Source organism: Humulus lupulus, chromosome 4, assembly GCF_963169125.1.
Source record: "Humulus lupulus chromosome 4, drHumLupu1.1, whole genome shotgun sequence".
NCBI classification, from domain to species: Eukaryota; Viridiplantae; Streptophyta; class Magnoliopsida; order Rosales; family Cannabaceae; genus Humulus; species Humulus lupulus.
In genome coordinates this window covers 218,468,851-218,484,419 of record NC_084796.1, presented here as the reverse complement: position 1 = coordinate 218,484,419, position 15,569 = coordinate 218,468,851, and the positions used below count along the sequence as shown (strand labels likewise).

At 31.7% G+C, this 15,569-nt stretch overlaps 1 pseudogene; it reads right to left on the bottom strand.

Moving 5' to 3' along the window:
- Nucleotides 1–1,961: 1,961 nt before the first annotated feature.
- On the bottom strand, nucleotides 1,962–8,629 carry LOC133832906 (type II inositol polyphosphate 5-phosphatase 15-like; annotated as a pseudogene).
- Nucleotides 8,630–15,569: the final 6,940 nt, after the last annotated feature.

Genomic DNA, 15,569 nt, shown 5'->3' with positions numbered 1-15,569 from the left:
AAAAATATAAAGGAAATAAACCATTTCCTTTTCCTACCCAAACCGTCCATCACTTCCCATTTTCCTTTTTATTTTATTTTTTTCTTTTAATTAATTTAAATAACTCAATTATATCAAATAAAAAGGAAATTTAAATATACTTGCACACACTAAATCACTAGGGTGCATCACTATCTACCATGCACCTTAGTGCATTCAACCAAATCTCACATAATCACATCAATTGTCACACTTATTTAAAATGTAACACTAATAGTAAAATAAACATGTTACACAATTATTCACTTATTAAAATAAATAACCAAACAAACAATTAACAAATTTAAATTCATAAAGATTATACCAAACAATTCTAACAATTAAATCAAACAATCAAATAAAACAAACAACAACTAAATAAAGTAAACAATATTTAAATAAAATAATTCATCACACTTAACAGTTAAATAAAATAAAACACAAAATTTAAATAATGTAAAAAAAAATTTTGGTGCACTACACCGTCCTAAAAATAATATAAACAAAATTAAATATTATAATTATTGAGTTAATAATAACTAGTACCAAACAATAAAGCATATTATACAAATAAAACTTTATTTTAACTAAATATTAACTTGATTTTTTTCACAACAACAAAATATCTAAACATTAAAACTATATTTTACAAATGAATTTTTGTTAACTAGATATTAACTTGATCTTTTTTTTATTATAACAACAACATATTAAATTTTTTTAACAACAACAAAATATTTACTTCATTAGTTTTCTATATAGTTATTCTAAATAAAAAAAATTATAAAATATATAAATAAATCAAATAAATTACAAACTTAGTAATACATTAATATTAAATTCTAATTAATAAATTTTTTTATCACAAACAAATTTTTTAAGATTCATTCATTCTTAAATAATCAAATACAACTCTAAAACATTATTATCAACATTAAGCACATTTACATTATCAAAAAATATAAATCCGAAAAAATATATATATATAAAATCATGTAAACATCTATTTAACGATCAATACATAGTACAAACCTCAAAATTTTGTATAGAAGCTGAAAATCCGTTGAAAAAACCCAAAACAATGGGTATTTTCGACCACCAAATGTCACCATTGTCAAGACACCATTTTTTTCACTCAAAACTGAAAATAACCAAGTTTCTATGATATATGTGAGTTTTCTAGCAAGATTGATGGATGAAATTAGAAGAAAATGGTGGTAAATGGCGAATCCCTCGTTATTCTCACGTTGGAAATGAAGGATTTTGCTCTCTATTTGGGGGTTTCACACTACAAGAAAAAACAGTATTCATAACACTTAAAAAGTGATATCTGGGACTATTGATAGCACTTCTGAAAATGCTAACGTAGCCCATGTTATTAAAAGTCCAGTCTTTTCTATAACATTTTTTGAATGTTATGGTGTTATCTTAAACTATTCAATAACACATTTTTAGGTGCTATAATATTCAAATAATAACATTTAGATAGAGTTTTTGATTATAAATTTGAAGTTTAATCTTGTATTTTTTTCATAACACTTTTCAACTGTTACATTTGATTATTTTGATAACATTTTTAGTTTGTTATATTATATAAACCATAACGATTTTTTACGCTTATAATATGCTTTTAAATCATAACATATAGTAATAAAATTTTAAATTTTATTTTGATAAGTATACTTATATGGTTTTTTTTAATTAAAAGATTTTCATTATTGTATTTTGATAAAAAAATTCAAAATTAATCATAAAATGTAATTCTCAATAGATTGATAAACCATAAGTATTACATTAAACAATAACTAATTCAAACTATAAATGTGTCTACTTCATGAGATCTTAGTTCTAACTTAAGTTTGAAAGCATAACATAATAAAGTTTTATAATCTTGAACAATTTTTACTTCAAAAATGAAAAATAGAAACAAAACTTTATAGTAATTTTCCTAAACAAGAAAAGTTTTTGGTCATTGAAGATGAGAGAAATACAACATCCATAAAGTTGACCATTACAAAAACAACAATAACAACAACATGATACCAGCCTGCCATCATTTAATTTGGAAAGGCTGAATATACATGCCATTCTCAACATAGAACAAACACTTGTGCAACATTTTCTCAGTAAATTCCGGGGATGACCCTGTACCGAACCTTCTCGCAGTACGATTTCCAGTATTTTCCATACCTACAATAACAATCACATGTCAAGATTTTATGCCTTTATCTGTATGAAAACGCGCAAACCATTATTCATTTCTTCTACTTATTTATTTTTCTCTACACTGGCATCGGTTTGTAAATTGTCTACACCTGTTGGACCAGAAACCACTAACATGATCAGAGTTTGTCTCTCCCATACAAGCAAATAAACTAGTAGCACTCGTAAGATAAGTTTTAACTAATGAATTACCTCAACTTCGGGATCTATTTGAAAAACTAAATTTGGAAGGTTTACCTTTGCAATTTTTTAAGGGACATATAATTTTTCATAAACAAATGATGAGATTGTGTTTGCTTACTTGGATCAGCACCGATCATCATCCCTTTTCGCCCGGTTGAGGAGAAGGATTGTAAGAAACACCACATAAAAGTAGGGTAAAGCCTGCAGGACAAAAGTGATTCAATTCAAACACAACTTCTAACAACATAAACAAATCTAAACCCCAGAAGGAAAATTACTTACGTGGTTAAAAAGAGCTGGAACAGTCCAGAAAAATGCAGCTAATATTTCTGGGACATAGTGGTTATGAATGAAAGCTAATATTGCACAAGTGGTAGTTATATTTACATGGATCAGCTAAAATTACTTACTTGGATCAGCTAATATTTCTTCTTGGTTATGAACCCCCCGCATTCATAACCAAGAAGAAAAAAAATCCAGTTAGTTCATATTTACATGGCAGAGCCTGAAAACGTACCATCCCGAAGTTAAAAGAATGCTGCTTTTTGTTTCCCCAGTTGTGGTAGTGTAAGTGGCAGTTATCTGTGAAACAGAAAGGGAAGAATTATGCAGGATTTAGCAGCAGATATACAGAAAATTGTATGTATAATGAGAACCAAATAACGAGTTTCAGAGAACCATACACCTTTGATGGAGCTTTACCCCAAACCAAAGCTTTGCCATTTGTTCTGCGAAACTCTTGCCTTTGCCTATCACAGTCGTAGTTGATGTATATGCAAAGAATGCCTGCTACTAGGATGTAGAGTGCCAACTGTGACAAAGCAAAGTAGACAACTAAAATTAAGAATTAATTTAACAGGGACAATGGGGAAATAGGACAGAAAAGAAAGTATGGTTGGTTGCAAAAAAAATCAAGTCTACGCTCATCTCATGGGCTTGGCAGCTTACAAACAAAGTTACAAGCATTCAACTTTTGCATTTGGCTGGTAGAATAGATTTGCAGCTTCTAACTCAAATCTAGAATCAAATTGCCAATATACAGCTTTTACAAGCTAATAATAATATTACTGGTGTATACCAAGGGGAGTTAGCTCAAATGGGAAGACATGTGGTTTGCTTCCATAAGGTCTAAAGTTTGAATCCCACTAAGGTATCTACATAGCCATTGCTATAGTTTCCTACTCTCTAGTAATGCAGAAAAGTGTTCACATTTTGAAAAGGTTGAAAAACATTTTGGAACTGTTCCTGAACGAAAGCAGTAATATTACATTTTATTGACCAAATAAACTTAGAATAGAAAACTTTATACCTGAGTTCCAAGGTGTACGGGATGATTGACCAGGTACATGCCAGGAGAAGTATATATAGAAGGCACCCATACAAGGCATCCCCAGCAAATATAAAAACCAGCTGTCAAAATGATAGGTACAATGATCCAAATGAGAGAAAGTATGAACAAACCAAAAGAACGGGAAAGAAGCAATAGATAAATTCAGCACTACAAGAACATTTGTTTAATAATTATTTGGTCTCTTCTAATCACAGTGAAAAATTAGGTAGTAGAAACAATTTATCTGCTAAAATTAAGGCCAAGAATTTGCAACGTCATGGTAGCCAATCCAAGTAATTGGGATCAAATACAGCAATAGATGGAAAAGGTTAAAGGGGAAGTAACTATAATCTTCGAATGGTAATGAAAGTAAGAGACTTTAATGATGATGACTTCATAGAAGACGAGTTATCTTATTTCTATCTCACTTAATTCATAAATATAAGTTATGCTTAGTATGCATTCAAAAAAATAATAAGACATCTAAATTTGTACATGTTCCAAAATATCAAACCATCCAGAAGATTATTGCCAAAATGATGTTTAATAAAATAATGGATAACAAGGATGGAAAGTTAAAATAAAAGGATGTAGAACCTCGATCATGTGCAATATCCATTGTGCTCCAGTATCCAGCTTCCCACCAAAAAAACGTAGTAACATACACCAGCATCAATATGGTATTAACAAGCATTGAATCAGCCACTTTTCCGTTCACTTCATACTGGTAAAAAGAAAAAAGATAGACGTTAAATACTAGCAAAAAGAGCTAAAGAGTGTGTCCACAAAGCAATCTGTTGTAGAAGTGTAAAACAGGAAGGTCGGGTCTAATTTAGAGGTAAGAAATAACCACCAGGCCAGCTGCACGGGCACACAGTAAAGTAAGATTAAGTGTTCTTTTTGTTCAAATGAATTATACAGAGAAACAATCCTTGAACAAGAGGGAAAATGCATTTAATAGATCACTTCCTCTCTATATGTTTCTTAAATTACAAATTTATCAGGATTAGAAATGTCTTTCTAAATTCTTTTACTGATATTTCTTAGCACTAGTGGTGTAGCTTTGCAACAAATTTAAAATTTGAACATTATATCACTAATATATATATATAACTGAAAAATAAAACGAGCCAAGTAATAAAAACACAGTATAATTTTGTAATCCTCTCAACCAAACAAAATAAGAACCTGCAAAAGTATAACTATTGTTCTTTTTTAAAAGCAAAACAAGTTACCTCAAGCCAACGAGGAAAGCCAAAGGAGCCTTTAGGACAATGATCTGATGCAAGCCCATCCTCATTAACGATAGTTTGTCCTTCACAAAGGATTTAAAATAATGCATCTCTTTCCCCACATTTATTAGTAATACGCAAGATCGATGTGTCCTTGTTTTGAAGAATTATGTTGTTTGTGTTGATGATCGTTTCGGGAATCTTGCACATTTTTTCAAGTATAGCTTTGACTTTCTTATTTGTTCCAAGAATCTCTCCAAGCTCATGTCTCCTAACTGATTCATCAACTCGTGCAATATCAACAGCAAAGATGCAGCGGACAGGCTTATGATCACTGTCTGTCACATCCATGCAACCCTCATACCTATCAAACAGAAGATGGCAGGTATTTAAGTATAAAACCATGGTGTCAGTGTATCCTAGACAGGAGTAGAAAAGATATCAGTATAAGTTGTCACAGGTGTTAGTCCAGTACACAAGAAATTTTAATAAAATTATTGAGCATTTTTTCTCAACTCTGTTCCCTCCCTTCATATGTGTGATTTGAAGTTTTGAACATCAAATTTTGAGCAGATTAATATGAACTAAAGAGCTAGAGACTTAGCCAGAAACAAAACTGATGAGCTTCTTTTGATAAGTACATGCATCCAAATATGGCCTTGACAATCACAACCCTATTAAATACAGAATAAAGAAATGCATCCCTGTAAACCCGTAGAAATTTATCTAGTATCGCACTGGAAGAATTTAAGGGGGTTCTAAAGGCCACCTGGATGGCCTTAGACCAGATAAAAAATTATGAGATACATTCCATTTGTTTTTATACTTTATTGCAATTGGGAAAAAAAAATATATGTTACATATTACAATCACTTACTGGAATATTGAGGAAACTACAGGACAGTTCAAACTGCATTCTGATGCAGTGGTTGAACGGCTATCACGGTATATGATTCTATCACACCAAGCTGGAATTCGCTTCTTTTCACCTGAATCATACCCTACAAAAAGATAATTTACAAACAAGTCAATTATTTCCGGAAGCTTTTTATCAGCATCAATGAAAAGCTCTATAGCAGGAACGAAAGCCCACCTACAAGATTTGTTTTACCTGCTAAACACCTGATTAGAAGAGATACAAACTACCCCAACCACCCGTCTCTCAAACAGTTCAATTGGCATAAACTGAACAATACTACTTGCACATAAAAAGTTACCTGCTAAACCAACTTGGTGTCTTTCAAACTTGTATGTGGGAGGAAACCTAATATCTGCCTCACACATTCCTTGAAAGACATTTCCAGCTTCCATTTCTGCTCTAAGTTGATCCTTTTCTCTAAGCCAATCGAAACATCTTTGTGACACAAAATCTCTAGCTTCATCACAAGATATACCATCTAATCGATAATTAAGATCACCAAGATATATGACCATGTCTGCCTCAGATAATTCAGGCATCCCTTCAGCAGAGTAGGAAACACCAGTCTGTGAAGACAACAATGCTTCATAAAATGAACAGAAACTATTTAACTTTGAAAAAAAAAATAACTCAGACCAATTTAGCATGCTACAGTGATGACATGTACATACAGTTGTATTTCGAAGCACCTGAGCAGCACATGAAGCACTAGCTGCAACAAAAGGACCAATGGCAATCCAGATCTATAAACAAGCCAAAATAAATACATTGAGAAGACAAGCGAACTAAAAAAGAATAGGTACAGTATTGTACCGGAAGCGGCATTGAAGAGATTAGTTGGTCGACTGAAGGACATTGTCTAGTATACATGATCAAAGTCTGCATTGCGACGATAAACTCTTCTAGATGTGCAGCGAAGTGACAGTTAACAAAGCACATTATTCGATCATACACTCTCATCCTCAAACCAACAGCTCCCTAAAAAAAAGTCATCAATTTCTATTTAGACAAAAGGCAGTTCACATATTTACTTATGTTGAGTATATGCATCAGCAGGCATGAACATATATAGATCTATAAGCCAAACAGAAACCATAAAGAAACCGTTTGGAAACCATCAAGTCTTTGAATGAATAAAAGTAACAACAATGTATGCATCACAATCATGTCATTCAAATTAACATAAAGAGCCTACCTTATTACCAATGGCACGCCCAAAGCCACACAGAACTACTGCTGCATCAACATCTCCAACATAAGCTCTAATATCAATTCTCACCCTAAAGGATGACATTCAACAATCATTAATGAAAAATCTTAACTGACAAAGAGACCATAAAAAGATTAAGTAGGCAGAATGAAAAAGCATGGAAGAGAAGAACAAAAAAATCTTAAATATAAGGTTTCTATCCTTATTCCTGAGAAAATCTAGTTCGAGACAAACAAACTAAAAATTACCCACTTGATTTTAAGAAAGTAAGAAACAACTGAGTTCACTTGAGATACAGTTAGTAATAGGTTAAATACTTGAAGTTATTAAGGAGTTAATCAGACACGGCACTTTAAAAATGGTGACGCAAAATTAAGTCTCTACATCTGAGACATTGAAAAAATAATAACAATAACAATTCACAAAAGAGTTTTTGATAGAAAATACCAACCATGCAGCAATAAGCAAGCCTACTAACTGCCTAGAACCAACTCGTTCAAATGTTGATCCTTCATCCAATGTTTTGTCAATCATATCCAGCCACCACTGCCCAACAGAACTCCCCTCAAGACCTACCTACAGTCAGGAAACAAGAAAAGTCATTATAAAAAGAAACAGATATTTAATGCGCTAAAAAAACAAAAGAAATAAATAATCATAAATCATGTTATAATTCCATGTATTAATTCTAAGAAAAAAGGCTCGTGATTAGTTGAACATTCACCTCTCATTTTCATTGCATAATTAAATTTTATTCTTTTCCCAGCATTCAGCAATCAAATTATTCTTAGATTTACATATTATATTGCATGGGCAAGAGCGCTTAATGGAAGCATTAAAGTATCAAAGTTAACAGATAAACAAATAGCATTTACAATTTTAAATACCCACATATATAAAAGTACAACTTATGATTAAATTCAGTGTCTAAGATATTGGCTTCAAACATGTTCATTAAAAAATCATCAGGAACATATTGTGCCCATAATATAAGTTATGATTGGTCAAGAACTTCACAAACAATTATTTGAAAATGTCATCTTATATTCATATTGTAAGAGTTCAAAAAAAAAAAAATTCCACCAAAACTATTTTTAGACGTGTAGAGAGCAAATAGTGGGAAGCGGGAATGTAGGCGTACCATAATGCAAAGGATAAATAACCAGCAGTCCACACTTTGGCTCTGGAATCATCAGATAAGAGGTACTTGACATCGGAATTAAAGACATTGACGAAACCATTTGCAGCGAGTTGGCCCCTTGGGTCAATGAAGGACCTCTCTGCAAGTAGTGCAGCCATGGGCCTTTCTTCAACAGTTAAAGATAAAGATCTTTCAATAGCTTCCCAAGGCCATATCTTAATAACACCAGCCTCTGAACCCGACCACAGGTCTCCCCTGGAACAGCAAAAGTCAAGACAAAATTTTCTTTAAGCCAAAGAAATGAAATTTGGGCAATAAAAAATGTAAATGATAAAGTTAAATCATAACACTGCGGATCCAGTTGAGGTACCATATGCTGTGATAATGAGAGAGAGAACGAGGCCTCTATGAGCCTGCCACGACAAGCTTTCCTTGAAATTGGTTCGAGTTCCAGAAGCAGCAGCATCCTTGAAATTGGTTCAATCTACTGATGAATTCTTAAGTAAAATTTTCATATATCTGAAGCTAATGTCAATTTTTTTTTTCAATCAACATGAAAGGAAAAGTTCTCAATTAAATATATGGGATCAATACATATTATATTGGGTTACCTGGGTCTTGGTTTAGCTGCTCCGTGCTCGTGTGTGCTCCAACAGCTCAACGGGAAAGAGTGAAGAGAGACTAAACATGGTGTTGTTCAGTCGGACTTTAGAGTATCGGGGCTTGAGGAAGAGAGAGTCGATAGACTCTGTTAGAGAGAGAGCTTTAGCTAGGCGTGGTCATGGCGTGATGGAGAGAGTCGATAGACTCGGTGAGAGAGAGCGCAATGGAGAATGGAGAGGGAACTGATAAAATGAAGGCGAGAGAGAGAGGATGAGGCGTGATTAGGGTGAGCTGAATCCGAATGAGAGAGAGAGAGAGGAAACCCAAATGATATTTTTCATTTTCATTTGGCGGTAAGTATTTTCACTTGCCGCCTTTAGGGTAAAATTTCAGCTTGTTTGTTTTTATTAGTATATATTTATAGCACTTCTAAATATATGTAATATTTTGACGTAATATATAAGCAAAATTGTTGTAGTGTCAGCATTTCAGAAATGAGGGAGAAGCCGAAGTGGTGCGAATATTAGCACCTTGAACTTCAGTTTTTAGCAAAAAACCGAAGTTAAAGGGTTCCTTAATTTTTCCTCGCAAAAGTTCCCCTCCGCCCATTCCACTTAAACTCCACTTTACGTAAATAATCGAAGTAATATCTTAATTTCTATGAGCGCCAAACCAAAAAGCGAAGTTAAAAGTCTTTTAAAAGCTTTAACTTCGCTTTTTATGTATTTCCCATTATCCTTGTGTAAAAATAGATTTAAAGCCTATTTTTGTTGTAGTGTAATCATTTATCACTACAAGAAAAAATGCTTTTAATAACACCAAAAATGTGTTATCAAAACATACGATAACACTTTCTGATGTGTTAAGACCGACTATGTTGTCATAGGTGAGGGTACTTTACATAACACTTTATCAGTGTTATACAGATGTGTTATTGTACTGTCAACGATAACACAATTTCTGTGTTATTTTAATATATAGATAAGTGTTGAATTATGTTATTTATAGTCGATTATATAACACTTTTTTTGTGTTATACTACACTTTAGTATAACACATTTTTTGTGTTATACTACACTTTAGTATAACACATTATTTGTGTTATACTACCCTTTAGTATAACACATGTGTTATATTAGCTTAGAGAAACATAATCTTTTTTTACTTACACAAAACTAGGAAAACAAATATGAAAGTTGAAGCCAAATAAGGTAACATAAATAGATTTTTATTAATTACTCAAATGTTATTACAAATATTTAGTCTACTAGTCTAGGCTTAAGAAATCATATTACAACATAATTTATGCCCAATTCAGATTACTTTATCACTAAATACAAAACAAGAAATGTATACAAAAATTAGTGAAATACATTCTTCCATTCTAGAGTCCTCAACTACAAATGTTGTCAAGAATTGCTCCAAAGAAATCATCTCAATATACCTGCACCTTGTAAAAAAAAGTCCTTTTATTATTAAGAACATAAGACTTAAGCTAGTATCCTCCTGTAAGCATATAAAGTTTAAATTAAATTTGTAATAACTCCAAAACTTGACGAAACAACAGGGTATAGCAAGATGTACTACCATGCAAAACGACTGAAGCAACAAAACATGCAACTTAAAACAATAAGCTAAGAGATGAATGAAGAGAAAATTCCACTGCCAAACAGAGTACTCTATCAATACCTATAACTTAATGAAAATGAAAGAAACATTCAGCAGCATAATTCTAAAGCACAACAGAAGACTTTCTTCTTTATACCTTGACAAGGGCTGATGAAAGTCATCTTTTTGTTGGTAGTTCGTCTTCTAACATGGTCATATCAACCTATTAAGAAAGAAAAATCTAAGCATATGAATTTCCTTCAAAACAAACAGTTAAATTCAGAAATGAAAGCGAATGAGAAAATCAGAGAGGATAGAGAATGAATGAACTGAACTTTATTGAAATATATTGAAGTGTTAAATAGAAAAAGAGAATACATCACTTATAATGAGCTAAAAATTAGAGTAAGACTATCATATTCATAGAAAACCATAACAGATCTAGCAGCTACCACTTAATAGATCAAATTTGTAGTAATAAAAGTACTACAATCTTTCCATTAATCATTTATAGTGTGCACAAGGGAAATAAAAAGTCCACCTGTTCAGATGATGTTAAAATGCCTTGTATAAAGCCCTGAAAGCATTGCTTGTCTCAACAATAAGGGCAGGCCATACATTCATAGCACTACACCAGTTCCTAATAGTCCAAACTAAAGAATTCAAAGTCTATCACAAGTATCTATTATTGACAAAAAAAAATCCAATTTAAATTAAGTAGTTATCAAATGTTTTCACTGCCATAATCATAGCTGCCACTAAAGCAGAAGATCATATTGACACAAGTAAGTTCATACAGCAGAGACGAAGCTTAGTCATCACTAGGATTACCTTGCTTTCTTATGCACCTCTTGTATTTACTTTATAAATGCATTATAATCACTTAGTCATCACTAGGATTACAATAACCACTGTCAAACATACTTAATAAATTAAACATGTTTGCAATTAAAGTTGAAACAATTGTTGTTTCATGTAAACACAAGTTATCAAGCTAAAAATCAACACGAGAACAAATGAGCAACAAGTTCATCATGTACAAACAGATACGAATCAAATTTATTTTTAAGTTATACACCACATACCAAAATCTATGAATCTCCTCTTGCAAAGGTGAAGAAACTCGGCGTATTTCTGAGCTCCCTCGTTTGTCTTGTCAAGCTGCATGGCCAAAGGTCGCCTCGTCATGATCCTTGCAGATTTTCCAATCCAAATTCCATTATATATCCTTGCTAAAACAAAATAGTAAATAAGAAGAAAAAGATACAAGAAAATTAAATGATAAAAATAGTAAATAAGAAAAAAACAACTAGCCATTGTTTACTTTTGATTATTAAACTAAGCAAGCTAGTTAATTGAGGGTAGATAGAGATGAATAATAATAATAAAAAAGAAGAAGAAAGAGCTACATGAAAAAGCTGAAAAGTAATAGACATAAAATCAGCAATTGATTATGCACTCAGAATGTTACTTAATTTCCATTGTAATTAAATCTTTACACTTATATGTTTCAGTTGATACCAACTCAAAGAAAGCTTTTGTTACCAACTCAAAGATAGCTATTGTTACAAAGAAAAAATACTTATAAAAACAGAAGACAAGGCATCATCAAGAGAGGACCATGCAATAAAGTTTATATAGCATGCTACAAGAACAAATGCTTTTAATAACACCAATATGCTTGTGGTACACAAATTTCAAATCATGGTAATGAGATGTATAGTAGCCAGAACCTGCATATGTATGGATTCAGTAGCTTATAACAGATAAAAAATCTACAATCATTTCCAAATATATATGTATGAATGTAGTAGCTTATAACATAAGGTCTAAAATTATGTATATATATATCTATCACTTCATCTTTTACAGCCTGAATAGAATGGCAAAAGAACCACATTAAGTTTCAAGGATAAGTAGCTCATAGAGATTAAATAAAGGGGACAAGTAGCTCATATCATAGATCATAGAGATGAAAAAAATTCATTGCTCATACCGCAGAGTCTAGTGGATTTACTGCCTGTAGTAAAGATTGCCAACAATATAGGAATAGCCAGTCTACATACAACCATTAAACCATAAAAGGGGTCCAAAGCATATAAAGGATATAGACAAGTTTGTTCCAGGCTGTGTGCTCAGCACAATTTCTCATTAATAATGATGGAAACCTTGCACTTTATGCCATAGTCAATCTATAATTATATCCATTTTACATGAATAGACTTTCACATTTTAGCATGGGGATACACCAATTGAAGTCAAGCATGACGAAACAAATGCAAGTAAAACTATGCCGTATCCATCCCGTCAATATCAAACAATGAAGTTTACTTATGATATGAAACTATGAGTTTCATTAGTATTAAAAGCCATGATTGATACCAACAAAATAGATACACACTAAAGATATGCCAAGGTCCAATATAAATGTTTTCTGTGGAAGAAATCACTTCATCGTGTCTCTTTGGGTTTCCTCAACCAAAGAATTTAGGGACTGCCCCTTCTTTTTGTATCTACCATTACTGGATAGTGTGCTTCAATATATATTAATATATACATATACACATATACAATTTACATGCACAATCCACAAAATGTTGGTGATGAACGAATGTGTGAGTCTAAACTGAGAAAATCAGAAGATCAAAAAGGAAAAAGAACACCAACAAAGTAAAAGAATCTTTAAGTGTTGTTGTTGAATGCATAACAGGCAGAGAAGTTCCCCTCAAATAAGAGGAAACAACATAATATGAAAAAGGTTTTCAGTTCAAGCATAGAGAGAATCCTCATAGGATTGCAAAAAAAAGATACCAAGGAGACAACAGCAGCAACAACAAATATTGGTTTTGTTGCAGATGACAAAACTGATTGAAGAAATATGGGGAGGCTACAAGATGTATCCTGAAAAATTTAAATAACAGAAGTACTAATCACAGAATCAACAAAAATCATAAAGAGATAATTCTATTAACAAAGGTATATTTTGTAGCTTTAGACAAACAAAATTTTTGAATTCTGGCCCAAAACATAGTTAGTCAAAAGATCATAATATAATTACTCTTCTTTGCAGCAAAGAAGGTTAATAATTTGCAATCCTCAAGCACTTCTAGTTTCCCACACCCTAAAAAAACAAAAATAGAATAGAGCTTCTTCTATTTTTGTAAGCAATTAGTAGATTGAAGCAAACAAGGTTCAAAAATAGAGACCCACTTTTTTATTATCTTTCATTCCAATACAAAATGGCAAATCAAACTCATAGACACGCTTCAACCATTATCAAATATAACCATTATAAATAAGTACGCAATCCAATTCACCAACATGCATTACAGTAGTCATTATGCTAAGTCAAGCTAATTTCAGCAGCCATGCTAAGTAAAGGTAAGACCATTTTTGAACTATTGATTGGCCTTTCTTTCAAAAAAATTAAGTTTTGTAACTTGAGTTAAGCTATTTTATTGAAAAGAGAATCAAAATATAATTTATCAGTCACTTTTTCTATACAGAATGAAATTTCATTTACTGAGACTGTCAAGCAAGAACACAAAATCAAAAAGAAAAAATATATATAAAAGCCATCCATAAGAGTGCCAATGTAGAACTTAAAACAATATTTACCATGTCAAGATAAACTAATTGAATACTTTTCACACATCTAAATTCAAAAGGGAGATAAGGGGCATTGGTAAGAAGATTAAATGTTGTAATTCAATGGACCATTCATATACCAAACCACATTGGAACATTAAGAGGTTTAAGTTCTGGTTTAGAGTTTCAAAATCATGTCTTGTAACTCATCTTGCAAGGAATTAATATATCCAAATGATTAAACAACTTAACTTTTTGCAGGTGATTTCATTTCTAACATTTCTTTTAGGTGGTTTTCGAAGAGAAGCATACTTCAACTCATTCATAGCACTGACAACTGATGCATACTTGCATCGAAGAAATTTCAACTATAAGAAAATCCAAAAGCACCACTAATGCACTTTTATTTTATACTAAATAAGCCATTTGTTGATAAGCATCATCTTAAATCGACTATATATGAATAAGAGCAAAAATATAAGAGAAAATATTAGGCAAAATGTGACTTGAAGTAAATCAGCAAAAGCAACCAAGAATGAATACAATAACACATTTTTAATAGAGTTATTTTACTGTGTAATGGAAAGTAGACTTTCTAGTAGTTAAAAGCAAACCAAGTTAGTCTCAAATTATAAAATATCCATGCTTTGTCGGAGAACTATAAAATTATTTATATGAAGTTTCTTAGTGACTTTCCCTTCCGAGTGACTTTTTGTTATTTTGTTTCTAATTAGTTCATTTATTTTGAATAAAAAATGAAACTAATACTTCCTTCTGTAATGTGTGAGTTTTTTTGGAGGTGTAATAGGTACCAAAATTATCCAATAAAAAAAGTAGAATTTTGTTAAGAAGTTAACTAGAACAACTACTTACTACTTATTAGGTACTGTATTTAAAATTTAATTAATTGATCCTCAAACAATTGAGTACATAATTAGAGCAGCAGGACAATTGTACTAATTGAGTACATAATTAATCAACTTTTTAATTAATGTGGTGAGACTTTATAAAAATTAACTACAGAGAATAATTGAATCAACAAAAAATATATATTATATGCAAATTAAATAACTACAGACAACTTGCAAATTACTAGAACACCTGCACTAGAAACCAACAACACAAACTACAATTCATAAACTAAAAAACACAGGAAATGATAGAAAAACAACTACTACCAGAATAGACTAAGCATTGTAATCATTGACGTTATTATTGTCCCAATCCACTGAACCAGAAAATACCACTTTTTTTTAGCATACTCACAAACATGCTTTGGATTAAAAAAAAAATACTTTGGATTAAAAAAGCTTTGGGCATTTATGTTTGTTTTGTTTAAAAATTATCTGAAATCCCACAAAATTTTCACTGCTCTCATTTTTTTCCTTCTTCATTTTCAAATCTGTCTTCATCTCTCTCTCTCAAAAAAGAAAAAAGAAAAAAAAAAAGAGAACTCTAGGCAAAGAACACCCATACTGCTTTTGTCTGTGCACCCAACCAAATCAACCAGGACT